General features: G+C 49.5%; 1 protein-coding gene across 4 annotated transcripts in view; it reads right to left on the bottom strand.

Annotated features, from left to right (window-relative positions):
• slc8a2b (solute carrier family 8 member 2b) overlaps positions 1-19,971 on the bottom strand; it is a 76,556-nt gene extending 56,585 nt beyond the window's left edge. For 3 of the 4 annotated variants that reach the window (XM_035384061.1, XM_035384062.1, XM_035384060.1), the window contains exons 1-2: positions 19,804-19,971; positions 952-1,059 (exon numbers count right to left, since the gene is read on the bottom strand). The gene's annotated coding sequence lies outside the window, so the exon portion shown is untranslated. The remainder of the gene's footprint in view (positions 1-951; positions 1,060-19,803) is intronic. The other variant, XM_035384063.1, reaches the window with a different exon arrangement.
• Between the last annotated feature and the right edge of the window lie 5,775 nt (positions 19,972-25,746).

Below are 25,746 nucleotides of genomic sequence, written 5' to 3'. Positions count from 1 at the left end.
AAAAAGCACCTTTATAGAGAATATTGGTAAATAGTCAATCAAAGTTTTATCAGCCATAAAATATTGTAGCTTTTGCAGGAAATGTTTTATTATTGCCTTTTTTTCCAAAGCACATAGTTAAAGTGCATATCCCAGCTGGCCGCCATTAGCAAGACATATTTTTTCCCAAGATGAGTCACTACATTTGCCAGTTACAAAGCTGCAGAAGTTTTGAACTGGTTGCCTAAATTTGGGTTTCTACAAAACTTGGTGGAACTTATTTTTATTTTTTTGTGTAATGTAATTCGTTAAACATTCCACATGCAAGATACGGCTTAGTTTTTTTGCACCACTGTCAGAGGCACTAAAATATATATGAGGGTAGGCACTAGCTGACAGCCCTTCTTAGGTCCTACAAATTGCAGTGGGTACCCTACTCCCACAAATCCGAGGAAAGCCTATCAAAGGCTGTGGCAAGACAATTTCAATCCAATTTCGAGTCAAAGCCCGTAAATCACCTTCCGTTATGAAATGGATGGTGAAGATAAACACGAGGTACAGCCAATTACTCTCGGGATGCGCAGCACTTTGCTATTCTTTTGAGGACACGGCATGACAATTCCATGCTTTGTAAGGACCTTGGCAGATAGTTTGGAAGAATTTAGATAGGATCAACACTGGATCCGTCAGTGTTCATTGTTTCCTGTCAGCAGGCATTTGTATTCCGTTTATGGTTGCTGGAAACATCCAACACCATTGACAAACGTGAAAGCAGGGAGGCTTAAATTTGAGGTTTGCATCATGAGAGGGGGCTGGCCTTGGTGCTGGGGGTATTATGGTATTAGAGAGGTTAAGTCAGAGATAAGTAATTGCTATCCTGCGGGGGGGTACAGCGCCTGCTGGGGACTGTTCCTCTGCATCATCACTTAATTGTTCAATTAAAGTCATCATTTGGACAGGAAGCAGACTTACCTGGTGTTCCAGGTGCAAATCTGTTGCTAATTGGAAGCAACTCTAAAACCAGCAGAATAGAAGCCCCCAAGGACTGCAGTGGCCAATCCCTGCCTTCGGAAGTAAAGACTGAGAGAGAGAGAAAGAAGATGAGAGAGAGAGAGAAACCTAAATGTATACAGTAAAAAAGACAGGGAAAAACAGGAACAGAAAGAGAGAGGGAGCGGGAGAAGACAGAAGGCAATACCAATAACAAAACCGGCAAGCTAAAACTAGGATGTGATGCTGCAGCTCTACGTGTGATAGGGTCTGGGTCCAGATATTTCCCCTGTTTGTCACACTACATTTCAGCCCCCAGAATGCAGGGGATTTGGGGGGGGGGGGGGGGTGCACCATGAAGCACTGCAACATTCCAGCGCATACCAAGCACCCCGAAACTGCAGACACTATGAGGTAGAGGGTGGCTGAAGGTCACTCCGGAACATGTGACAAATGCATGCACACGCACTCACACACACACACACACACACACACACACCCCCACCCCCACACACACACACACACACACACCCACTCACACACACACACACCCACACCCACCCACTCACACACACACCCACACACACACACACCCACACCTACACACACACACACACACACACACACACACACACACACACACACACCCACACCCACACACCCAACTGTGCCCAGACAACGTTTATAAGATGCAATTACTGTCTGAGACGGCCTCACCATCAGCAAATTACGCACTTGTTACCGAGACGGCTTCGCCTCGCCCCTTCTCCTCGCTCGCTGCCGAGAAGCCAATCAGAGCCTGCGGCTGCTCTCGGTCGCGTGCGTCTCCCTCTCGGGACCCGGGGCCGCCCCTGCACACGACTCCGTTCACAGCCGGCGGAATAACGACGCCCGAGCCGGGCCCGCGATTGGCCGGCGGCCCCGCTAATGCGCGTGTGATTGGAGATTACGGCTGCAGCGGCGCGCCGGGGAACGGCCCGCCCCAGACCCTCGCAGAGCCAGGCCCGGCTCCATCAATTATGTGATGGAGGGGGACAGGCGCGGCCGGAAGGGTCGGGGGATAAATGATGGCCAGAGGCGCTGGCGGCCTTGGAGGTGGTGTTGGCCGCACCTGAGCCCGAGCCGGAGAGAGGCTGGGTATCGATCGCGCCGGCTGCCGTGGAGAGATAATGAGGAAGGGAGGGCCGTGGGGAGGGGGACGCGCGGGCCAGGCGCTGACTCGGTGTCATCCAGCTTATTATTGCATAGCAATCGCCATTAGCTCCCTTCCCAGCCCCAATGTGAGGACCACTATCCCCCACCCCAATGTGAGGACCACTATCCCCCACCCCAATGTGAGGACCGCTATCCCCCACCCCAATGTGAGGACCACTATCCCCCACCCCAATGTGAAGACCACTAGTCCCCACCCACCCCAATGTGAGGACCACTATTCCCCACCCACCCAAATGTGAGGACCACTATCCCCCACCCCAATGTGAGGACCACTAATCCCCACCCCAATGTGAAGACCACTATCCCCCACCCCAATGTGAGGACCACTGTTCCCCACCCCAATGTGAAGACCACTAATCCCCACCCAAATGTGAGGACCACTGTTCCCCACCCACCCCAATGTGAGGACCACTATCCCCACCCCAATGTGAAGACCACTGTTCCCCACCCCAATGTGAGGACCACTATCCCCACCCCAATGTGAGGACCACTATTCCCCACCCCAATGTGAGGACCACTATTCCCTACCCCAAAGTGAGGACCACTAATCCCCACCCCAATGTGAGGACCACTATTCCCTACCCCAAAGTGAGGACCACTAATCCCCACCCCAATGTGAGGACCACTGTTTTGTAACACTAAGCAAACGCTCTGTCAGCCGTGCTTCAGAGCGATGCGTGCAGCTCCCAGGAACCAGACGTCTGTCTGGGTCATACGAGGAATTACGCTTTCCCCAGGTAAATGTGCGCAAACATAATAAACCGCTCTCTCTTTCACTGTACCTGCACTCTCCGCCCATCCACACAATCAATTTCATTAAATATGCCGGAGAAATAAATTCCACCTCCCAAAAGTAAATTAAGCTGTCTGTTCCTGTTAGGATTCATGGGGGCATGGTGATAGCATAGCTGCTAAAGCTGGTGTGATAATACAGGAACACGGAAAGAAATGCTAACCTAGGCTTTCTCACCACCACCCCGACCCCCACCCCCAATCACAGCCTAACTGGCACCTGGTGATAATGGTAACAGTGTTTATCTTTGAGAAGGAACATCATGTCCCATGGTGTGCTTACATGTGTGTATGTGTGTGTGTGATTGAGTGTGGGAGTGTGTGTGTGCATGTGCTTAATCCCAAAGCAACTCATTACTTATTCACAGATTCACTGTAGTTCAGTTACCTGTCAAACTGCAGAACTGTACAAAATTCCATACAGACCTAATCTCCATTCAAACTTAAACCCTTCCCAAGGGACAAAGGGAACCAACTAGGATTTCAGAAATGTCTGTCATCTTGACTGGCAGGCCTGCCCAATCTTATCCACTGTAAACATAATGGACAAATACTCGTATTGAGCCAAAGACAAAACCCAACATAAACTATGTGTGGTCTGTCTATGCTGCAAAACCACTCAAATAATTGGTTAAAAAAAATGCCAAAGCGAAGAGTACACTACAGTAAACATTTCTTCTCAACACTGGCCGCTCAGCATTCAGAGGAGTGGAAATGTTTTGTCAAATGGTCGGGGGAAAACCTGATGCAATGGCACTTTGAAGAAGATGCCAAAAAAGCTGTTGAGCTAGCATGTAAGGACAGGCAGATAGCCAAGGTCCAGTAGGATTAGGAGTCCTCATAAAGCATAGCATACACCAAAGTCCCCTATAGTTACACATAAAGGAATGGGGTGAAATTAGCTTGTAGCTGACTGTCTGCTCCAGCAGGCTGTATTAATACAGCCGGATTAATGCAATGGCAGTTTCATCTCCTAATGCTGGTGGGTTTATTTCACGGATCCTATTGCAGGCAGAACAGACAGGGAGTATCCACGTGATCCACAATACCCCATGTTGCTGTGTGTGTGCGTGTGTGTGTGTGTGTGTGTGTGTGTGCATCAGGTGTGTGTGTGTGTGTACAGTATGTGTGGCAGTGCATCTGCAAGTGCGTGTTCACTGTGCAACAGCTAATCAAATTCTCTTGGGACGTGTGAGCAATAAGAACAAGACAAACTAATAAGAGTAAAAACACATTTTGCACATAAAGGAAAGAAGGAAAGGAGGCTTGTGTCTTTTATTTATTGATTTTGAACCCCCCCCCCCCTTAACCAATTTGCTAAGTCAAGTGAATGTATTTAAATGCAAATGAGGGGTGAATTGAAACAGAGTCCCAGTTGCCCAGATGAGAAAGGCAGTGATTGAGGAAGAATGACACACTGAAATGCTGATTGTAATGACACCGAGGAATCTGAATGTTTGTGTTGTGCAGACGACTTTGACAGAATCACCCTTCAAACTCAGTAAAACGCCACTACTTGCTGTGCAGAAAGCTGCATGTCTTCCCATGAAAGAAACCCCTTAGCTGCATGGTGGAGGAGAAACCCTCCACATTCTCACACTGTGGAAACCTGTTAAGGACCAATGGCGTGAGACTCGCCATACCTGCTCAGTCCATCAGAAACCATCTGTCCGGTCAGAAAATAAATGGCCCTGAGCAGAGCGTTTTCCTGACCTGTCTCAACTGTGTCAGACAATCTACTGCACTACTGGATGTGCTCCAGCCATTCTGGCTCAAATAAGCACAGGCAACTGTCTCTAAACAAACACACACAAACCCACACTGATAACCCCCACATTCATACTTACTCTACATACAAACAAACAGACATAGATAGATACATACACCCACAAATACATACATACTCATACACACAGACCCACACTCATACATACTCTACATACAAACATACATACATATACTCGCACATACATACACCCACAAATACATACATACACACACACAGACCTACATAAACCTGGATACCCACATGCACACAGTACAGACACATATGCGCACACACACACGCACACACACACACACACACACACACACACACACACACACACACACACACACACACAAAGATACCCACTCTCATATAGTACTTTTATAGAGTCTATTACCTCGATGGCTCTGGAAACCCTAAAGACAGTCGTTCCTGCCCGAGCAGACATACATAAAATCTGCATCTGTCTCCTGTCTAAAGCCCTGCAGGCCTGAAACCTCTTCTCCATTTCCCAAAACAAGCCATGAGCTTAGGAGGCCTATCATCAATTACACCACAGGGAAGACAGGCGGACTGAGCAATCTGGACCATTCTGGTTCAGCAGGGCACCGGGCACTGTTAAACTACACTACTCACGTGGCCAGAAGAGGAAATTAATGGCTTCATTTATTAAAGTGATTGCATCATTCCCTTTCAATGTGATTTGATGCTACGGCACAAAATTCATTGGAACAGACTGCACTAGGGCCGTCAGATTTCAATTCAATATTAAAATAGTCCTCAAACAGGAGAAAGAAATCATTTTTTGAATAGTTAAAGTTAATGAATCGGTAAAGTGTGAACTGTTAATGTTTCATGATGTGTGCACACCAAAAATCTAATATGTTCCATGTTTCAAACCGTGATCTTTTGCTCCTGAACTACCCTTTTTCCCTCAATGGTGCGCAGTCAGCTGGTTTTGGACTAAAAACAAAGACCACAGCCGGTTAACGTTCCGCAGCAGGATGTGATGATGTATGGACAGCAAACGGCGCTGCCAGTTTGACCAGAATCCTGTCGTGTGGTGGAAACGCATCACAGAGCTGGCGCCAAAGTGCCGGAGCGATCCGGGCACTTCTGTTCAAACAGAGCCGGCTTTCTCCCCCGCAGGGAACACTGCAAACACAAAAACATGCGGCGCTCGCCTCTGATCGAGTGGAACGTCCTTCATTTTTGGCAAATGATCTCCAAAAGGACAGCGTAAATACTGCCAAACTGAAACGGAACTGCCGTTCACGACTTTATAATCACAGTGTAGCCCTACTTTTTTCCCCACGGTCATTCTTACAGGGAATATTGTGGTAAATAGGCTATAAAATAAGGGTTTCATTGTACAGTTAAAATGGGTGATCTAAAATGTTATATTGCAAAATGACAGTCAAAATTTTCCTTCACTTCAGGTCCTTGTTACAAATGATGAATCATAAGCAATGCTTATCTACCCCATGCTATCCCACGATTTCTGTAAAATCTTCAAGTGGAATGTTACATTTTTGTCTATGCAATTATATGCAAATTTAGCAAAACACATAACATATAATGAAATATTTGGGTAGAATTAAATATTTCAGTATAATTAAATCTGTTATTTTTGTTGAATACAATATTAAAATAAAATTTGACTGTCCAGTGAACAGCCCTACAGCGCTTGTCCTGATGTGAGGCTCCACTGTTAGAGCAGAAAGAATGTGGATATAGAGAAGTGAGCAAAGAGAAAGAGAGAGGGCAAGAGAGAGGGAGAAAAGGAGAAAGGTAGGAGGAAACAGAGAGCAGAAAGCACACAGGGAGAGTGAGAAGAAGATAGAGGGAGAAAACAGGCACAGGAGAGAAGGGGCCAATAAAAGAAAAGGAGAGATTTACAACTGCTTGCCTTCTCCATTCCCACTCCCGCCCCCTCTCCCCCATGGTCTACAACTGTTTAAACGCCTTGGCAAACGCGAGCGTAACTGTGTCACACTAACAAAGCTTTATTGAGTTAGGGGTTCCACTGCAGAGAAAGGGGGGGTGGGGGGGGCACAGGGACAGGGCAGGGGGGATGGGGCGGGGCCGTCAGTGTTCCTGAGGGGTCGGCCATTGTTTGCAGCAGCTAGTATAAGTCACCGGATCTGCCAACCCGCTAAGGCACCGGGGGAAAGCCCCAAAATCACCCGCTAAAGCACCGGGGGAAAACCCCAAAATCGCCCACGGCGGGTTTTCAGCAGCACACCAAAGTGCTGGAGAGGGGGGCAGCGGTACATCACCGCCAGCGAGGCTGCCTGCGACTAAAGGCCCGCGGTAAGCCCTCCATTCAGGGGAGAGAGGCGGAGCGGGTGGAGGGGCCGCCGACAAATCAGACGGGCCCCCTCCGCGGGTCTACCGGAGGGGTAATGCGATTCCGCCGCGGCGCGGCAGCCTATCGGAGCAGAACGCCATCGGGGGCGGCGACCCCCCCTCTCCCCCGCCTCCACAGGACCGCCCTCTACACTCACAACAGACTCTGGCCTCTTCTTCAGAGACGCAACCGACCCGGAGAATCTGCTCAACGGCCCAGACACTATAGCAACACGCAACAGGCCGGACGACAGCCTCCCGCTGCCCTGAGACGCTGGGATATTAGCACGGGGCCCCTTCCCTCCCGAGGAGCTGGCGAGCGTGAGTCAGCGTTTGCCCCGCTAAGACGCGCCGCCGCCGCCGCCGCCGTGGCAGATGAAAGTAATGTGTGTAATATCGGGCTCCGCCCACGCGGAGAGCGGTGCGGCTGTTTAAAAAACGCTGGAGCGCAGGGCGCCGCGCCCGCTTCATCACGCTGATAACCCCTGAATAATTCAGAGCGTGGAAGTGTTTTTTTTCTGGAGCGCGGTATTCAACGATCAATGAGACCGAGAGCCCGGGAGTCACGTTTGTTCTGAGGAGCCGTACGAAGGCGCTGGAGACGCCGGGCCAGAACAGCGCCCTCAGAGCCCCTGCAGCCCCCCGAGGGTGAGCGCAATCGCAGCAGTGTCTGCCGCCCCCCACCCCCCCCGAGTCGCGCGTTTCGTGATCGGCATACTGTTCACCCCCTGCTGGGCTGCGCAATGCGCAATGGCTGCACTGCTCACCCCCCCGCTGAGCAAAGCCATGCGGAATCACCGCACTGTTCACCCCCCCCGAATGGGTGATGAATAATCGCCACACTGCTCACCCCCCCCCGAATGGGTGATGAATAATCACCGCACTGTTCACCCCCCCCCGAATGGGTGATGAATAATCACCGCACTGTTCACCCCCCGCTGAGCCCCGCGATCCGTAATCGCCGCACTAATCGGTGTCTGTGAGCTCTCAGCCAGCGCTTCTCTGCACTCTGCAGTCCACCAGCTGAGCTGAGCTCACCTGCACAGCTGAGGCAGGAAACCCCGGGGCACTCTCCTCTCGGGGGGGGGGGGGGGTATCCTTCAGGCCTCCCTCTCTGGGGGAAGCTATGGAAAAATACACATTGCCCGGCAGGGCTGCCGGTCCTGCGGGCACAGCCACGGTGAGGATCCACACCAGGCCACAGAGTGCACAGAGTGCACAGAGCGCTGAGACCCAGCACTTCAGCCCCATGAGCAGTGCTCAGTACGCTGCAGTACACAGGGGGGTGCGATACGACCATCACGGACGATTAACATTTCTCCACCATCTGCCTTTAACAGGGAGATCAGACGTACCGTGCTGCAGAGCTCCTGCACGTTCTAACAGAACATCCACTCACACTGCTTCCAAACTCTGTTTTACCAGCGCTAACAAAGACACCAATAAACAAATAGCATCCTAATTTATGGCAGGCAGTACCTTAAAAAAAAGTTCCAGTTCAGTAATGTGGGATTGGTTTGGAGTCCCAAGTCCAAGGCTTTGGTGTATTTTATAGTTACCAGTAACAAAACCATTAATGCAAACGTCTGATTCCATTGAGTGTGCAGTTGGCAAAAAAAGCCACGACATAGTTGGCTCTACTGCAGCACTTGCTGATTAATTTCTTGCCAGAACCAGCAGCTCATTCAAAGAAACAGCCAGCATTGTGCCTTAGGTTTTTAAGTTTTTTTTTTCACTGGTTAATATTGTAATACAGGGATAGATTTTCTTAAGGACATTAATTTTCTTCAGGTGAAAATGCCATCGAGATATTACACTGACAGAGTGTGAGTAGTCTCTTTTGAATAGCTCTGTTTACCGCTTAGTGACTGGGGAGCATTTCCCTTGGTGATACAGTGATTTACCTTGAGACCTCCCTGGGATCACTGTCATAAAGCTGTGTGTGTGTGTGTCTGTGAGAGTGTGTGTGTCTGTGTGTGCCTGTGCGTGTGTGTGAGCACCTCTGTGTGTGTGTGTCTGCACACGTGTGTGTGTATGTGTGCGTGTGTGTGCACACCCCTGTGTGCATGTGTGTGTGTGCACCCCTGTGTGTGTGTGTGAGTGTATGTGTGTATGTGCGCGTGTGTGTGCACTCGCGTGCATGAGTGTGTGTGTGTGTGTGCACCCCTGTGTGAGTGTGTGTGTGTGTGTGTGTGTGTCTCACTCTCTTTTACCCTATACAGCCATGTCTGCTTAAATAAGTAAAACACACAGTGGTTGCCAGACTGTCAGTCTTGTGTAAGCTGATGCACTGACAGGCACACAGGCTAAAGCGCAGCTCTGACGGCAGAGAGCGGATACAGAAACGCACCAAGACCCCGCCGGCCCTCACCGGACCTTTCATTTCATTCATTCAGGGGGTAATTCAGGACATGCAAACAGCTCCCGAGCGCACAAAGCCAGGACGCACAGCACGCTGCGTCACTGTAACGATCCACCTGGCATCTCCAAGCCCATCAACAGCCCTCTGTGCTCTGCTCGTCTCGCTGGATTCTGCGGTAAAGACGGCGGTGTCCGGCGCTGAGCCGCGCGTTCCCTCAGTCTGGCGGCTGGCAGGAGGCCAGCTAATGAGGACAGCAGACGCGAGCTTGACTGGCCCCGCCGGCTCGTTTCCCGGGGGGGGGGGGCACTGGCCTTGGGGCCGGTCCTCGGCTGTGCGTATCGCTCGGCAGTGGCGGGGGGGCGTTCAGGTCCGCACGAGATGCGGCGAGTCCGGAGCGTCTGAGACCGACGTGAGCCGCGCCGCGACGGAGACCGCGCAGAGCCGACGAGAGGAAGCGCAACGTCTCGTACTCCCCGAAGACGGCGGCGGCTTTCTGAATAAAACATCAGCGTACTGTCTATCCTCTGCAACAAGTGGAAATGCAAATGTGCGATGTCACTAATTTGCACTCATTCTGTCACTCATGCCATCACACATAAACACTAAAATTATTAGGAAAATGCCAGCGTCAGCATAATTTATATGTTACCATCTACTTTGACTCCAATCAGGAAGAAATACAAATGTATGATATGACTAATCCACACCTGTGATGTCACTAATGCTCGCCGATTATTTCCTCTTAAAAACCGGAAATATTGGCAAACCACAAACAGAAATGCCCTTTTAATGAATAATCTACATCCTCAGCTGCGATCCGAATGGCCATATCTAAATGCCCCTTAATAAAGAATCAGAGAAGAGAATACAGAGAAGCCACCAACTGTGCTTCATCTGGCCATAAATCATTTATATTACGCAACGCATAAGCGTTCCAAAGTGCTTCAGTACCACAGCAGCTCGGGTTAGCACCACACGGTCAGCTTCTGAGCATTAAATCACTGCAGTGATGGGTCATGCAGCGTAACCCTGCCCACACACTCTATGTTCAGCCCTAGACCACACATTAAAGAATCGCACAGATCACTCCTCATGCCCCCTAAGCCTCTAAGAGCTCACAGGCCGCTCGATACGCATGATACAGGATTAGTTATCCAACGGCCTTAGCAGGAGTCAGCGCAGGAGCGGGGATCTGAAAATATTATCTCTTTGCCAAAACGCTAACAACTTACTACAAATTGCTGCAATTTACAGCGGCGGGCTAATCGAGGGGCTCTGGACGGTGAGGAATGGACTCGCCCGGACGGAGAGCCGGGGCGGGAACGCCGACGCGGCAGAAAACCGGCGGCGGGGCTCCTCGGGAACGAGCCGCCCCCATCGCGGCGCGAAGAAGCCGCTAATGAACTCCTCCAGCGTAATCGCTCTCGTTTTCCCCCCGCCCCGTCTCTTTGTGATGAAAGGCACTCGCGCGCAGCCGCCTGTCCCAGCGCTTCCGAATGAACACGAGCGTGCGTGAAAACCTACAGCGATGCTACGCGCTGGGACAGAATGGACAGGAAGAAGACAGGGATGGAGAAGAGGCACGTTGGAGAGAGGGGAGGGGGGAAAGGCAGAGAAAAAAAAGAGACAGAGAGGGAGAGTGGGAGAAAGAGGGGGCGAGAGAAGGAAAGAGCAGGCGGGAGGGTGGGAGAGAGAGAGAGAGAGAGAGAGAGAAGGAAAGAGCAGGCGGGAGGGTGGGAGAGAGAGAGAGAGAGAGAGAGACTGAAGAGCCTGCCTGCGCTGTGAGAGTGTGCGCAGGGAGGCAGAGGCTCCACAGCTCTGCAGCGGAGGTTAGGAGGCCGTGCGGGCCGGGGGTGGACGGGGGACGGCCGAACTCTCTGCTTAATAAACTCCAATTAAAGCCAGGCATTAACACTGCCGGCCCACCGTCCTCAGCACTGCATCCCATAAACCCGGACACAGGGTGTGGGAGCAGGAGCAGAGAACAGCACATCGGTCCTTTTACACGTCGCCGTCCCCGCCAGTCACACACGGTATCCCGGCAACCGCTCGTTTACAAAGGACCCCTGTCCTGAGAACTCTACTGAGCCTCATTTCTCACACCTGGCACGGACACTATTCACCAAGCACTGAAAGCTTTATTTATTCATTTATTTATTTAACGCATTCCCCCCCTTTCTGTTCCCAATTTGCCTGACCACATACAAACTCACCTGTATGCACTCAAGAGTGTGGGCAAGCATGCGCTCTCCAAAGACCCCACAAACCAAGCTGGCACAGGCATGAGTTCACGCGCATGTTTCAGCAAGCAAACCGTGGGTCGGTAGAGAGCGATGAGACCCAATTCCTGGCCTGCTAAGCCCTCTCCAACCCTGGCTGATGCTACAGTCAGGATCCAGCAGCCCCTCTCAAAGCTTGTTTATTGTTTATTTAAAAGAGCATAAGGATGTTGAATATATAGTTGATCTTGTTACTGTTGCATTCACATCTTATACGTATGATTGCCTTGGCAGGTTCACTTCTGTGTGTTCATCCCAATGAGAATGAGAGACTGAGTATGACTAAGGGCAGCGTCAGAGCAGATGTTACGGTATTGGGGGGCTGAATCATCGCTGCGTTTCAATGGGACAGCTGCGGGAAGGACTGAGCAGATTCAGCCGATCTTCAGCTCGATGCCATTAAGTAATCGATGGGCAGAGTGCAGAACGGAGGGCTCTCTCTCCTCATTCTCCTTCACTCAGAGAAAAAGCCCATCTGCTCTTCTGTCCAGATCTGAGTATCAATAATTAATTATTAAATATATACATACTTAAATATATACTTAAAAAAGAATTAATAATAAAGTGAAATGAAAATAAACTGAATTTGTAAGAGGAACAGAGGATGGGGGGGGTGATGAAAACAGAGGGAGAGAGTGCTGGGTGTACTAACTCAGGGAGGAGGGAGAGATGCAGGGTTTGAGACTGCAGGATGATGGGAGTTCCACAGCCTGAGGGCCATTCCCACAAACCCCAGCTCAAAATGGATCACCATGGCTACAGCAACCTGCCCCCCACCCCCTAACCACCCCTGCTCACACACACACACACACACATTTAGTTAATTCACTTATAGGCTATAGCCTACTTATCTTTTCAACACACGGACATAGACACCATTAAAGTCATTGCTTATGCCACTTCCAGTTGAATCTCCGACATTTTATTGCTTTCCTGTTCTTGGCAGGACCCTGGTGAATATGCATTTCTATCTCATTATCAGAGCTGTATTGCACACTAACCTTTACTAACCTTTACAGCACTGAGACCACAGAGGAGTAGGAATGAAAGCATTAGAAAGACATACATATGCAAACTCAGACATACACATGAACACAGAAACAGATATACACACACACACGTGCACACATACATGAACACATACACACACGAACACATACACATGAACACAAGCACATACATACGCACACACGTGCACACACACACACACACACAAACGGATAAATGATGGACAGCACACTGAGAGGTTTCCATTAGCCCTGTCACTCTAGCTGGTCGTCACTGGCCCTTGTCACCTTAGAAGGAGCAGCCTTCTCAGTTCTCCATCAAAGCCCCCAGGAGCAAGACACCGGTTATGCAATATTCAGGACGGGGGAGGACGACGGCAAAATAAGTAAAAAGCGGAGAAAGGCACCGACACCCCCACGAAGAGAGGCCGACAAGAAACGGGAAGAGGGGGCCAGCGTCACCGCTCCTCCTGCGATTATTAAAATAAAACGAAAAATGACCACAGCTCAGAGACCTGGCGCTGCTGGCCCCGGCGGCACGGCTCGCTCCCTCCGCTTTAATGCGGGACAGCGGCTTGTCAGCAAGGCCAGTCACAGCCCGCCTCCTGCGGGAGGCAGTGGACCGATTTAGGGGGGGAGGGAGAAAAATCAATGCCCGCTTCTCAGGCACGCAGCACATCAGAAGGGTGCTGCCGGACAGCGCTGTCTGTGCTGGGCTGCCAGGGCGCTCTCCACCGCTCGCTCCAGGATTGGGAGTCACAGACGGGCCGCTCGTGAGGACCAGAGCGCTCAGAATGTTCCAGCGCCACCGCAGTGGCGTGGTCAGTATGCTAACAGTAACGTAGCAGCGCCGGGCTGAGGTCTCTAACAGACACAGGCTGGGCAGCGCTCCAGCTAAGCGCTAAACAAAAGCGCAGAGACAGCCAGTCTGACCACACAAAGCTAACCAGCCAGGTGATCAAAGATAACAAAATGCACAGAATTCTCTGTCTCTTTCACATGCACACACTCACAATCAGACACAGACACTGACACACGCACGCAATCACACACGGTCACACGCACGCAATCACACACAGGCACACACACACAATCACACACACACGCGCACAATCACACACATACACGTGCACACACATACAGGCACACACACACACACACACACACACGTGCACACACACATACAGGCACACACACACACCCTGTGCAGGGGCCAGTTTGCTAACGCTGACACGGTCGGTGAGTAAAAGCCCTCTGCTCTGTCCGAAAGCTTGAACAATGAGCGCCTCTCCCAGCCAGCGTACAGCGCTCTCGCCCCTGTGTTTTTCAGAGCAGCACCAGAAACGGCTTAGCGGGGCTAACCTGGCCTTCTCGGCCAGGGGCCGGGCCTTTTGTGCTGGCGAAAGGTCACGAGAGTCAAAGCACTGGCATTGACGGTCTCCATTACACAGCCGACCAAAAATAGCACCGCATAAGCTGGGGCTGTGCTGTTAATACATAAATGTTAACATTAGCTCCGTCGCTCTCCATGGCTCACCGTGGATATCTCTTTATCCTGGGGACGCTGGTACAGGGCAGCTGTTCTGGTAGCTGGATAAATTTGGGGTGGCTCACATCGAGTGCACTGCAAAAATATACGGCTGAATTATCATAACTGAAGCGATTTGGCTCAATTGACGTGCTCAAGAGCCCCATCCAGGATCCGGTTCCACTGAACCTCTGACCCCCATAGGGCAATCACAGGAGCTACTTAGCAGGTGCTAAAGCAGGACAGGAACAGCGACAGACCCCTGTTCAAGGCAGAGCACAGAACACAGGAGACCTGGGGCAGGGCAGACCTGGGGGAGGCGGGGGGGGGGGCACAGCTGCTTTGGAACGGCGGTGGGGGTTGGGCAGACTCCCAGGGAATAGCCGAAATCGTGGGCTCACTGCAGAGTGACTCGACAGAGCCCCGCAGGACCCGGGGGGGGGGGGGGGGGGGGGGGGGGGGGGTAGCGGTCGGCTGAGCGCGACGGTCCCCCGACATCACAGCGACAACACCCGAGGGGGGCAACGAACATGGCAACGGGACGAAGCGCTCAACACCGCGGTTCCAAAAGTGCAGCGATGCCGTCCGGCCCGCTGGTTGCAAACCGCGTGCGCTGGTGTCAGATTTTTGGACCTTCCCCACAGAGCACTTGCCGTCAGCACCAGGTTTGTAAATGGCTGCTCCAATTTCATGGGTGAGGCTTTGGATTTAATAAAAACACTGCCACGGTGGAGGAGCCTCGGGCCTCTGCAGCAGTAATTTGACAGGGGTCCAGGTGAGCAGCTGAGATACCTGTCAGCAGAAGGCGCTGCTGGCACCTGCGGAGTAGAGGAGGGTGAGAGGGGAGGGGCCGTGCCGGGATTTGCATCGGGGGAAGTGGGAGCTCCTGCCATGACGGCAGACGACGCGGCCAATGGGAGGACAGCTGGTAGCCCAGTGCCTGGAAGACGGCCAATGGGAGAGCGTGGGCGTGCGCAGGTGGAGTCTGCGCCTGCATGCTGCCTTCCTAGAATAGTGACGTCTGATCTCAGCAGGCACGAGGTCGCTAAGAGCATCGCTACGCAGCGTACCGAGCTATTCGTCTACACCATGTATCAGCATCCGAAACCAAGAGAGAGAGCACGGCTGTGTGCGCATGTGCAAGGACGTGTGTGTGTGAGTGCGCATGTGAGCGTGTGCGCATGCGAGTGTGGGTGTGTATGTCTGTGTGTGTGTGTGTGTGTGTGTGACTGTGTGTGCTTAAATGGCTCATCACCTGTGAGTTGCTAATTATGCAAACAGCCCCACAAGAACTGCTGTTGCTGCATCAGGGACATTGGCGTCCACTAAGATCTAAGGGGGTGGTAATGGGTGATTCACACGTGCAGGTCTGGGTGTTTGTGAGTACAACATCGGTCCCAGTCATCACACAGGCGTGTTCCTCAGGGACAGAGAGGGTGCAGGACCATTAAAAGAGGGGTGCAACTTCAGAATAAAAAAACAGGTGAGAGAGAGAGAGAGAGCTGGCCCTAAAAATGAGAATACACTGTGGCAGACTCGGTGAACACGTTCTGGCAACAGACCCCCAGTCGCCACCCGCAGACTTGGTTGCTCCTAGAGCAGAGGCTGTGCCCCACCGCCACAAACAGAGACAGAGCTGCACTTCCTCATATGATGCCATGAGAATTCATCTGAGAACATCCTTTTCCTAAATTTAAAACAATACACGCAAACTTCACAACCCGGCTAGCGATGCAACCATTGCAAATCCTCCTTGGAGAGGAAAGGAGGTGTGCAAATTTAGCAGTGTAATATGCAGCCACCTGCCACAGGTAGAGACCCAGTCCCCTAACCCCCACAATTATGTATCTGTATTTTCATTATGTAACATGTAATCATATCATGTACTTCCACGATTATAGTCATTATTAGTAGTATAATTTTTTTTATTATTACTGATGTTATTACAAATTTGTCCATGCATAAATATTGTTATTACAATCCTTGTTATTGTTGTTATTATTGTCATTTTGATTTATTTTAATTAACAGAGAGAAGCAGAGTGCAGGGAAAAGGGCAGAGAGAAAGGGAAATTTGGATCTGGAGAGATCTGAGATATGGATATTGAGGACAGATCTGAGAGGTTTGGCAAGATATGCAAGACCAATAAATAATGTGAAATAAAAAAATGAGAGACGATCATAGGAAGAGAGAAAAACAAATGTAAAGGATTTATTTGGCAATAAAAACCTAGTCATGCCAATAAAGTATATTTTAACATTTAAATTGGACAAAGCATAAGAACAAAAGAATGTCTGATGACAAAAAAGGCAATTAATCCCTCTTGGATCATAATTTGCGACAGAAAGAGAGAGCAAGAGAGAGCAAGAGAGGGAGAGAGTGATCGAGATTTAAATCCTCCTTCATTTATCACTCCTCCATAGGTTTTCTTGTAATTGACAAAAACTCTAAACAAGAAATAAAATTTAAAAAATCTTAAAAGACAAAACTTAAGAGAGAGACAGAGAAAGGGTAAAGGGGAGCAGAGGAATACAGTGGAGTGTGGATTTCCACTGTGCTCGACACAGATTAAAGCGCAGCAGGAAATAGGAGGTTTTATATGACGGGGGTGGGGGTGGGGGTGGGGGGGGCTCACGGTCATTTTCACTGCACTCCCAAGCTGCAAAGCTCCCACAAAGAGAGACCTGACGGACAACCACCGCCCTCTCCACTGACAACCCGCTGACAGAGCTCCCGGACACACACACACTCACACACAGATACACACACACTCACACACAGAGGCACACACACACACACACACACACACAGAGGCGCACACACACACACTCACACACACACATACACACACAGAGGCTCTCACACACTCACACACAGAGACACACACACACACACACACTCACACAAACACACACGCACGCGCACGCACACAGAGGCTCTCACACACACTCACACATGCACACACACACACTCACACTCACGCACACATTCACCCATGCACATACACACAATAACACACACAAAAATACACACACACACTCACACACACACGCACACAGAGACACACACACACTCACACACATGCGCACACAGAGGCTCTCACACACACTCACACACACGCACACACAGAGACACACACACTCACACACACATGCACATACACACAATAACACACACACACACACACACACACTCGCAGACAGGCAAACTGCAGGCAGGAGGTTTTAAGGGGTTTCAGCAGCCTGAGCAGACTGTGTGGCAGTGCGCTGCAGGACTGGAGCACCACCGCCCCCTCATATGGTAATAACACTAACTCACATCTCACCCCAGTGCCTGAAAAAAGGAGGGGCTTTCATTTCTTAATTTTATCAACATCTTCTCCGCCCATCTGTGCAGACAATTCTGTATAACCCCCCCCCCCCCCCCCCAAACCCCACCCACTCTTGACAATAATTCAGCACGCCAAAAGCCAGGAACAATTTCATTTTGACCGGGTAGGAAGGTAATTTGCTTGATTAAGCACAACAGGGATCACTCGAGGGGATGGGGGACATTTCAAAACGAAATAGCCCCCGCAGCCCTCCAACAGCAGAGGTTGCAGCTCTAGAATCAATTAAAGCAGACTGCTTGCTCAATAGGATTAACATGAAAAACGGACTCTCGTGGTCTGAGGCTGACCTGTGACAGGGCAGGGGTTACGGCAAGAAGGGACCAGCTACCTCAAACACCAGAACATCAGACATATTTCACAGCAGAATGGAGTTGGTGGGTAAACCCAGTTCCAGCTAAGAAATTAAACGTTGTCTCCCTTTATGAAAAAGTCCAGCTAAATCGTATATAAATACTTCCCTGGCCCGCGAAACCTGTCATAAATATATGAATCTGACACGAGATCATACAGCAAGAACATGCAATACATACGGGTTGCGCTTGGACACTGTTAGGAACAATAGCGCATCGCTCTGAATCTAAAGGAAACGCCTCCGCCAGTTACACAGTAGCCGCGAGAGGGAAAGCGCAGGGAAATCCCAACTGCAGAAAATACCCATTCCCAGCCAACCTGAGGAAAGCCCTGCTCGTACTGAAACTGCCGCGTGCCTTGGTGAACAGCCCCCGTCCCTCTTTCTCTTTCTCTCTCTCTCTCTCACACACACACACAAGCACCCACAAACCACCAAAGAAAAGCAAGATAGCAAACTAATAAAAAAGCTATTGTGTCTCTTTTTTTGCACACAGCAGGCAATAATTTCTTATTACGAATGTATTCACAGTATATTCCCTTATTCTACAGGGCAACGTGGTCAAACTGCATACTGTACTGTGACATAGATAATGTACCAGCTATGGCCAAATACAGCGCGGACTTAAGGTTGTCTAGTTCACCAACGAAACACTGGGTGCCCGGATTGCACATAACATTTTTTTCCGATTAGATTAAAATTAACTATTAATAGGTCTAGACAACCTGTCACTGTCCGCATTTTCGTCTGTGTAGCTCCGCTGTGTTGAGCAGCTAACACACAGCCCGGAAGGTATCCTAATACCGTGCGATGTAGGCTACATGGACGTGTAAGGCTACCCCTCGTCTTTGGGGTGGAAAAGGGTAGTCTAACGCTATTGCAAAATCTGTAGCTATACACAACCTGCCCCACAGTATCATCATCAGCATCCAGTAAACAAATGATGACGAATACCCTTAACATGCGCTTTTACCGTTATATATGGATTTCCACAAAAATGTGCTCACAAAATAGTTACAATTCTCCAAAAGGACATTTGTTAATTAATATTTATATATCGTTCCTTTTTGTGAAAAATATCCAGGTCGTTGCGAAAACCGTTAGCCGACACAATTCATATTTGTCTCGAGATCAAGTAGCCTATGGATATTTGCATACTTGCTTCTCCAGCCCAACGACTACCTGGTGAACAGTTGTTGTCTTATTTTTCAGCAAACAATAATCGACACGCAGATTGGACAACTGCAAACACAACGTTGGAAACTTAATCAAAATTAATAGCATATTGCAGCATAGTCATTTTGCGAATGTTACACAAAACCCCAGCACGTCCCTCCAAAAAGTAAAGAAAAACATCCAACAACGACAAAATAATTCAGCAGCACTGTAGCTAACGGTGGCAAGCTCAAACATTTCTGTTTCTGTTTATGTAGGCTACAATACACACTGCAAAAAGAAACTATTTTGCTACTGCACAATAACAATCGTGCAGCAAATATTTCAGGTTCCCAAAATGAATGGGCGGATAACAGAACGTGCGTGACACACACGAGTAAATTTTATCTTACATCAACTGTAGCTTCTCACATGAATGGATATAGACTAAAACCATATAATTAATTATTCATGAAACGAAAAAGCATGTGGCCAAGTCAAAAAACATGATGTGAATTATCACGTATTTCACCTAACATTTCTAGCTAGTTTACATCATGCATACCTCATGAAAAACAAGAATAGGTCAGACTTATCTCATATTCAGTAACACAATCAAACGACTTTTTGCTATCTTACCTTATTTCCTAGTTGGTCGCGTTGTTCAGTGTAGTACTTGCGGTAATGCACATATTGTACTGGAATACATAGAAAAGTGTTCCCGTTATTTTATCTGTTCTCTCTGCAGCTTGAGTTGCACACTCGCTCTCTAATGCACACTCGCAAGCACTACTCATATACAGAGTCGCGCTCACGTTTCACCGACTGAGGCGCGTGGCCGAGGAAGGGAGGGCGGGTAAGTGGCGCGCTCTTAACAGCAGCATCGATGAAGATACGCCAGCCATTCTGACTGGAGACCTTGCATCCTTTCTGGATTAGTTGTATTTTATGGTGGTCTGTTCTTAACGAAATGTAATTTAGAATTTTGCTTTTTAGACTGACAGGTATTTTATCATTGTAGTTCACATATAAGACAAATAAACAAACATGAACAAATGAGGGAGACAAACCCTTTAATTCATTGAGGTTTTTACATGGGAAATACATGTAGTAATTTAGTTCATATGTAAAATAGTAGAAATGCTGGACAGCAGCAGCGGCTACTAATGCAACTTTGTTTTATTTATAATGCAATGGCCATATTTTAAATAGGAGGCACAAAATCTCCATCTTGTTAAAACCTAATCATCTACAACCCCATCACCAAGCACACATACATACAAACTTAACAACACAAGCAATCTTCAAGTCTACTGTCACCAGATTTGCCTGAAAAAGATGCATTTTGTACGCAAATGTCACTGTGGCAAGAGCTATCCAATGGGGAATTAAGTTATTTTCTGCTTTCTTCAATTTGGAGAACCTACTGTAGTTGCAACACCTGCAAGTCACATCATTTGGTGTGAAAAGGTAACATCTAAAACCTCCCTATGATGGTATGAAAGTTTCTAATCGGCTGAAAAATTTGTAGGTTGGCAACAATGCTGCCTTTTCAGATATTCTCAACACTGCATAGCAAATGATTAATGGAATAATTATGACTCAAGCAAAGGGAATTCTAAATCACAGACATTAATCAGTTTGCCACTGTACCAGAACCATATAAACCAAGCCATCATACAGTACATACATACACCACTCTAAAGATCTGTTCACAGCTTCTTGGCAATTGTTTGGATGAGGTGCACCTTATGGCACAAGAAACCATTGCAAGAGAAGCTGTCAGCTTCTTGTGGCTCCAGACATATTTATGTCCTATTCCCCCTCGCTTTCTCTCGCTCCCTCTCTCAGTTCCCCCCTCTCCCTCCCTTTTTTTCTTTAAGTCCCCACCTCTCCATTCCCCCCTCCCTCTCTTTCTGTTTCCATCTCTCTGTGCTCAAATGACCCGAAGCCTTACTCTCTCTCCATTCCATCATTTACGCTACGACAGTTATTACATCATTTTAAGATATAAGGGACTCATGGGATAGATGTGTGGAGGTCATCCACCATTTACACTGCTTTGCCATAAGGCTAGCGAGTACCTTTTAAACTAGCTCTGGTGTAAAGGCCAGTGAGCATCTTTTACACTAAGCATCTTTTACATTAGCTCTGGTGTAAAGGTCAGTGAGAATCTTTTACACTAGCTCTGGTGTAAAGGTCAGCGAGCATCTTTTACACTAAGCATCTTTTACATTAGCTCTGGTGTAAAGGTCAGTGAGAATCTTTTACACTAAGCACCTTTTCACTAGCTCTGGTGTAAAGGCCAGTGAGCATCTTTTACACTAGCTCTGGTGTAAAGGTCAGTGAGATTCCTTTACACTAGTTCTTGTGTAAAGGTTAGAAATATCTTTTACACTAGATGGGGTGTAAAAGCCAGGGAGCATCTTTTACACTAGCTCTGGTGTAAAGGTCTGTGAGCATCATTTACATTAACTCTGATGTAAAGGTCTGTGAGCATTTTTTATACTAGCTCTATTATAAAGTTCAGTGAGCCCATGTTGCAGCCATTCCCTTGAATCTCCCAGAATTGCAGGTGCCTTCCACACTGGAGAAAAGGCACTCACTGAGGAGCTGATGTCCACCTCCTTACCACCCCCCCCCCCCAAACCCCAAACACAGTTCCATCACCTACTCGCCCTCAGAACTGAACTGAACTTCTGCTTTCAGCTCTCAAAAATACACACAACACCAACAAAGCCAAAAGGCAATTGTGGCATGTTCAGTGATCTTCCAGCAACAATGGAGACAGCAAATGAGAATACACAGCCTTGGACCCCTTTCCCCTTTTTTTCTGGTTGATTTCATCTTGAATTCAATGGGAGTTTATATGCCTTTTGCACTCCATTCATTTTCATGCCATTACATCTTCATAGAGGTTTTATGGATGGCTGTGATCAGCCATGTGAATCATAATGGTTTTTAAAATTGTGCTGATTGTGCGTATTGCGGAAAGAACTGTGTACCAAGGATGCGAGCTTGTTTTATCTTGAGCTGAACAAACCAGTTATGAAGGACTCAGGCATGGGCAAACAATGGCACATTAGTAATGCTTCTTTGAACGTAAGGGAGAAATAGACATAATCAATCACATGAGGGTGAAAGAAAAGGCAATTCACCAGGAGGGAATTGAGTAGAAACAAACCATGCACATAGGTGCAGTCAAGAAGTATGCAACACACAGAGCTGTACCCCCAGCCACTTATGCTTGCAGTTACGACTAAACACCGGCCATCACCCCCCTCCCCACCTCCTGCAACAGCACCACCCTCGAAAGTTCTGCACTGGTCACAACCTCCTGCCCTTTCACTCTGTCCGGGTTGCCAAGGTTACCATTTGCATGGTTGGATGGTCAGAGATAAACAGTGACAGCCATGACTGACACTTCAATTCCTGGGTGAAATGTCACCTTTTTTTACACCTTATTTCCTTTCCATGCCTCAGTCTCCTGCACTCTCTCTCTCACAGGTCAAACAGTTGAGATATTTTTGTCTAAAAAAATACTCCCTGACTGTGAAGCAGGTCGAGCGTGAGAGAGAGAGAGAGAGAGAGAGGCCCATAGAATGAGATCGAAAGAGAGAGAGCTTCTCAGTATGTCTCTTGACATGCCATAGCCGTGTTAAGGAGCTAGTACTGTTATTCTTCTTCCTCTCTTCTTTTTCTTCCTCTGCTTAGTCTCCTTATTATTTACAGTACATTCCTACAGTATATTCTTTTGTAATGAAAATCAATGAACAAAGTATGTATTATGCAGTTGATGTCGTTATCGATTGCTCTGGCAATACTGTGCTTGTGTGGTCATGCCATTAAAGCATATGTGAATTTGAATTTCAGAGGAACAGAAAAAGAGAGAGAGATTGAGTGAGAAAGAAGAACAGAGCGAGAGAGAGAGAGAGAGAGAGAGAGAGAAAGAAGAAAATAAAAATAAGCACATTGAACATGATGTGACCCCCTGTTTTGGACACCGGATAGATATTATTAGAGCTGAGATGACTGCAGATCAATGATAAACGCAGCGCAGCAGGGCTGGTGTCACATTCAAATCTCAGCAGCCTACGTCTGCGCGCGTGTGAATGTGTGGAGATGTGTGTGTGTGAGAATTATCACCACTCAGCACTCACCGGTTATACAACTAAAACTGTGCCAAAAATCCCAAAAGGCCTTGCACTTGGAACTTGCATAACCACAGTCTCCCCTGAACGCCCAAAATACGGAGCCCGCCGCTGTCCGAGAAATGAATTTCGGTTACGGAAGGCTGCCTCAGTGAAGTGGCAGGGCTCTGCGCCGTCTTGGAAACTGGTTTGGCATCGCAAGGATGTGACACTCGCCTCGCTTTTCTGCTCCATCTGTTGCAATCAGACCAGGCTGAGGGCAGAAGACGCAGCGAGTCAAAAGGCTGGGTTAGAGCCAAACTTCCTGCACGTTTGATGATGGAGGGGTGAGAGAAAGCAAGAACAATAATGTGTCGACAGGACGCTCATCTTCTGTTTTCCCATTCAAAACGAAGTCCAATTAATTAAATGCGCTCCAGACATACCATTGGTGAAGAATTACACCGTATGGTTTGTAACTGGCCTCCATTTCAGGCATGGAAGCACATGGACGGTCGTACAGGGCCTTATGACCTGTCAGTTCCAGCCCAGGAGAGTTTTCTAATGAATAAAGGTAACAACGATGTGCCACCCTGGACCTAACTGGCAGCGTGCCACCCGTCGCTCTCGGAGCGGCACGTGCCACGCTAATCTAAATTAGATCTCCCTCCACTGCCCGCCCAGATCCGTTTCCACTTTCGAAAGAAAACACAAGCCAGAAGTAAATAAAATCCCTTTCACGGCACAGTGGAAATAATTGGCCTGGTGTCTCTATCATCGGTTTAGCAGAACTGAGCTGACAAAGAGATTTGAAATCAATGGCTAATCTTCCCCCCCCCCCCCTCCCTCTCCCCCCTCTGACTGCTAAGACATCATCTGAGAAAGTTCCCATTTCAAAGAGGATAAAGGCTTTCTAGCCTCCTGATCGCCACACCCCCTCCCCTCCAACCACCCCCTCATGCAGCAGAGAGACAGAGAGAAAGAAATGAGAGAGAAAGAGAGTGAGAGAACAAGAAAGAGAGAGAAGGAGACTTTGACTTTATATGCCCCTTCATTAGAACATCGTTGTCAGTTCAGTACACTAGAACAGAGATAAAGAGAGAGCGACAGAGAGAGTGGAGAGGGCAGGAACGATGCACAAACGCAGAGTGACGGGTTGAAGGCGCGTATGACATATCAGTTTGCAGGATGGACTTTGCCCACATTGACGCTCAGATTCGATTCCAGCCTCTAAGGCCATGCTGTCAACTTCGGCATTTCCAGCCTTTGTTTCGAGCCGGTTTTTTTAATTACTTAGCGGGAGCCGCTGATTGCGAGGGAACCCGAAGCGGCCGCCGTCCCGGGCGTCAGTCAGCGGGCGCGGGGAAGACGTCCCCGAAGCCCTGGGGGATTACCGAGCTCCGGGAACTGCGGACGAGCGCCGCCAGCCATCGCAAAAGCATTACCAGCCTAACTGAGCTGAGCGGGGAGAAAGATGGAGGGCGTGAGATGGAGGGAGGAGGAGGAGGGCGTGAGATGGAGGGAGGAGGAGGGCGAGAGATGGAGGGAGGAGGAGGGGGCGTGAGATGGAGGGAGGGTGGGCGAGAGATGGAGGGAGGAGGAGGGCGTGAGATGGAGGGAGGAGGAGGGCGTGAGATGGAGGGAGGAGGAGGGCGTGAGATGGAGGGAGGAGGAGGGCGTGAGATGGAGGGAGGAGGAGGGTGTGAGATGGAGGGAGGAGGAGGGCGTGAGATGGAGGGAGGAGGAGGGCGTGAGATGGAGGGAGGGTGGGCGAGAGATGGAGGGAGGAGGAGGGCGTGAGATGGAGGGAGGAGGAGGGCGTGAGATGGAGGGAGGAGGAGGGCGTGAGATGGAGGGAGGAGGAGGGCGAGAGATGGAGGGAGGAGGAGGGCGTGAGATGGAGGGAGGAGGAGGGCGTGAGATGGAGGGAGGAGGAGGGCGTGAGATGGAGGGAGGAGGAGGGCGTGAGATGGAGGGAGGAGGAGGGTGTGAGATGGAGGGAGGAGGAGGGCGTGAGATGGAGGGAGGAGGAGGGCGTGAGATGGAGGGAGGAGCAGGGCGTGAGATGGAGGGAGGAGGAGGGAGTGAGATGGAGGGAGGAGCAGGGCGTGAGATGGAGGGAGGAGGAGGGCGTGAGATGGAGGGAGGAGGAGGGCGTGAGATGGAGGGAGGAGGAGGGCGTGAGATGGAGGGAGGAGGAGGGCGTGAGATGGAGGGAGGAGGAGGGCGTGAGATGGAGGGAGGAGGAGGGCGTGAGATGGAGGGAGGAGGAGGGCGTGGGATGGAGGGAGGAGGAGGGCGTGGGATGGAGGGAGGAGGAGGGCGTGGGATGGAGGGAGGAGGAGGGCGTGAGATGGAGGGAGGGTGGGCGAGAGACGGAGCGATGCAGACGGAAGAGAGGAGGCGTGGCGGGAATGTCGCGGGCGTTCCCGTTTCACTCCGCCCCGATGCC

This window comes from Anguilla anguilla, chromosome 12 (genome assembly GCF_013347855.1).
Source record: "Anguilla anguilla isolate fAngAng1 chromosome 12, fAngAng1.pri, whole genome shotgun sequence".
In the NCBI taxonomy this organism is placed as follows: Eukaryota; Metazoa; Chordata; class Actinopteri; order Anguilliformes; family Anguillidae; genus Anguilla; species Anguilla anguilla.
This window is presented reverse-complemented; position numbering and strand designations above follow the sequence as displayed.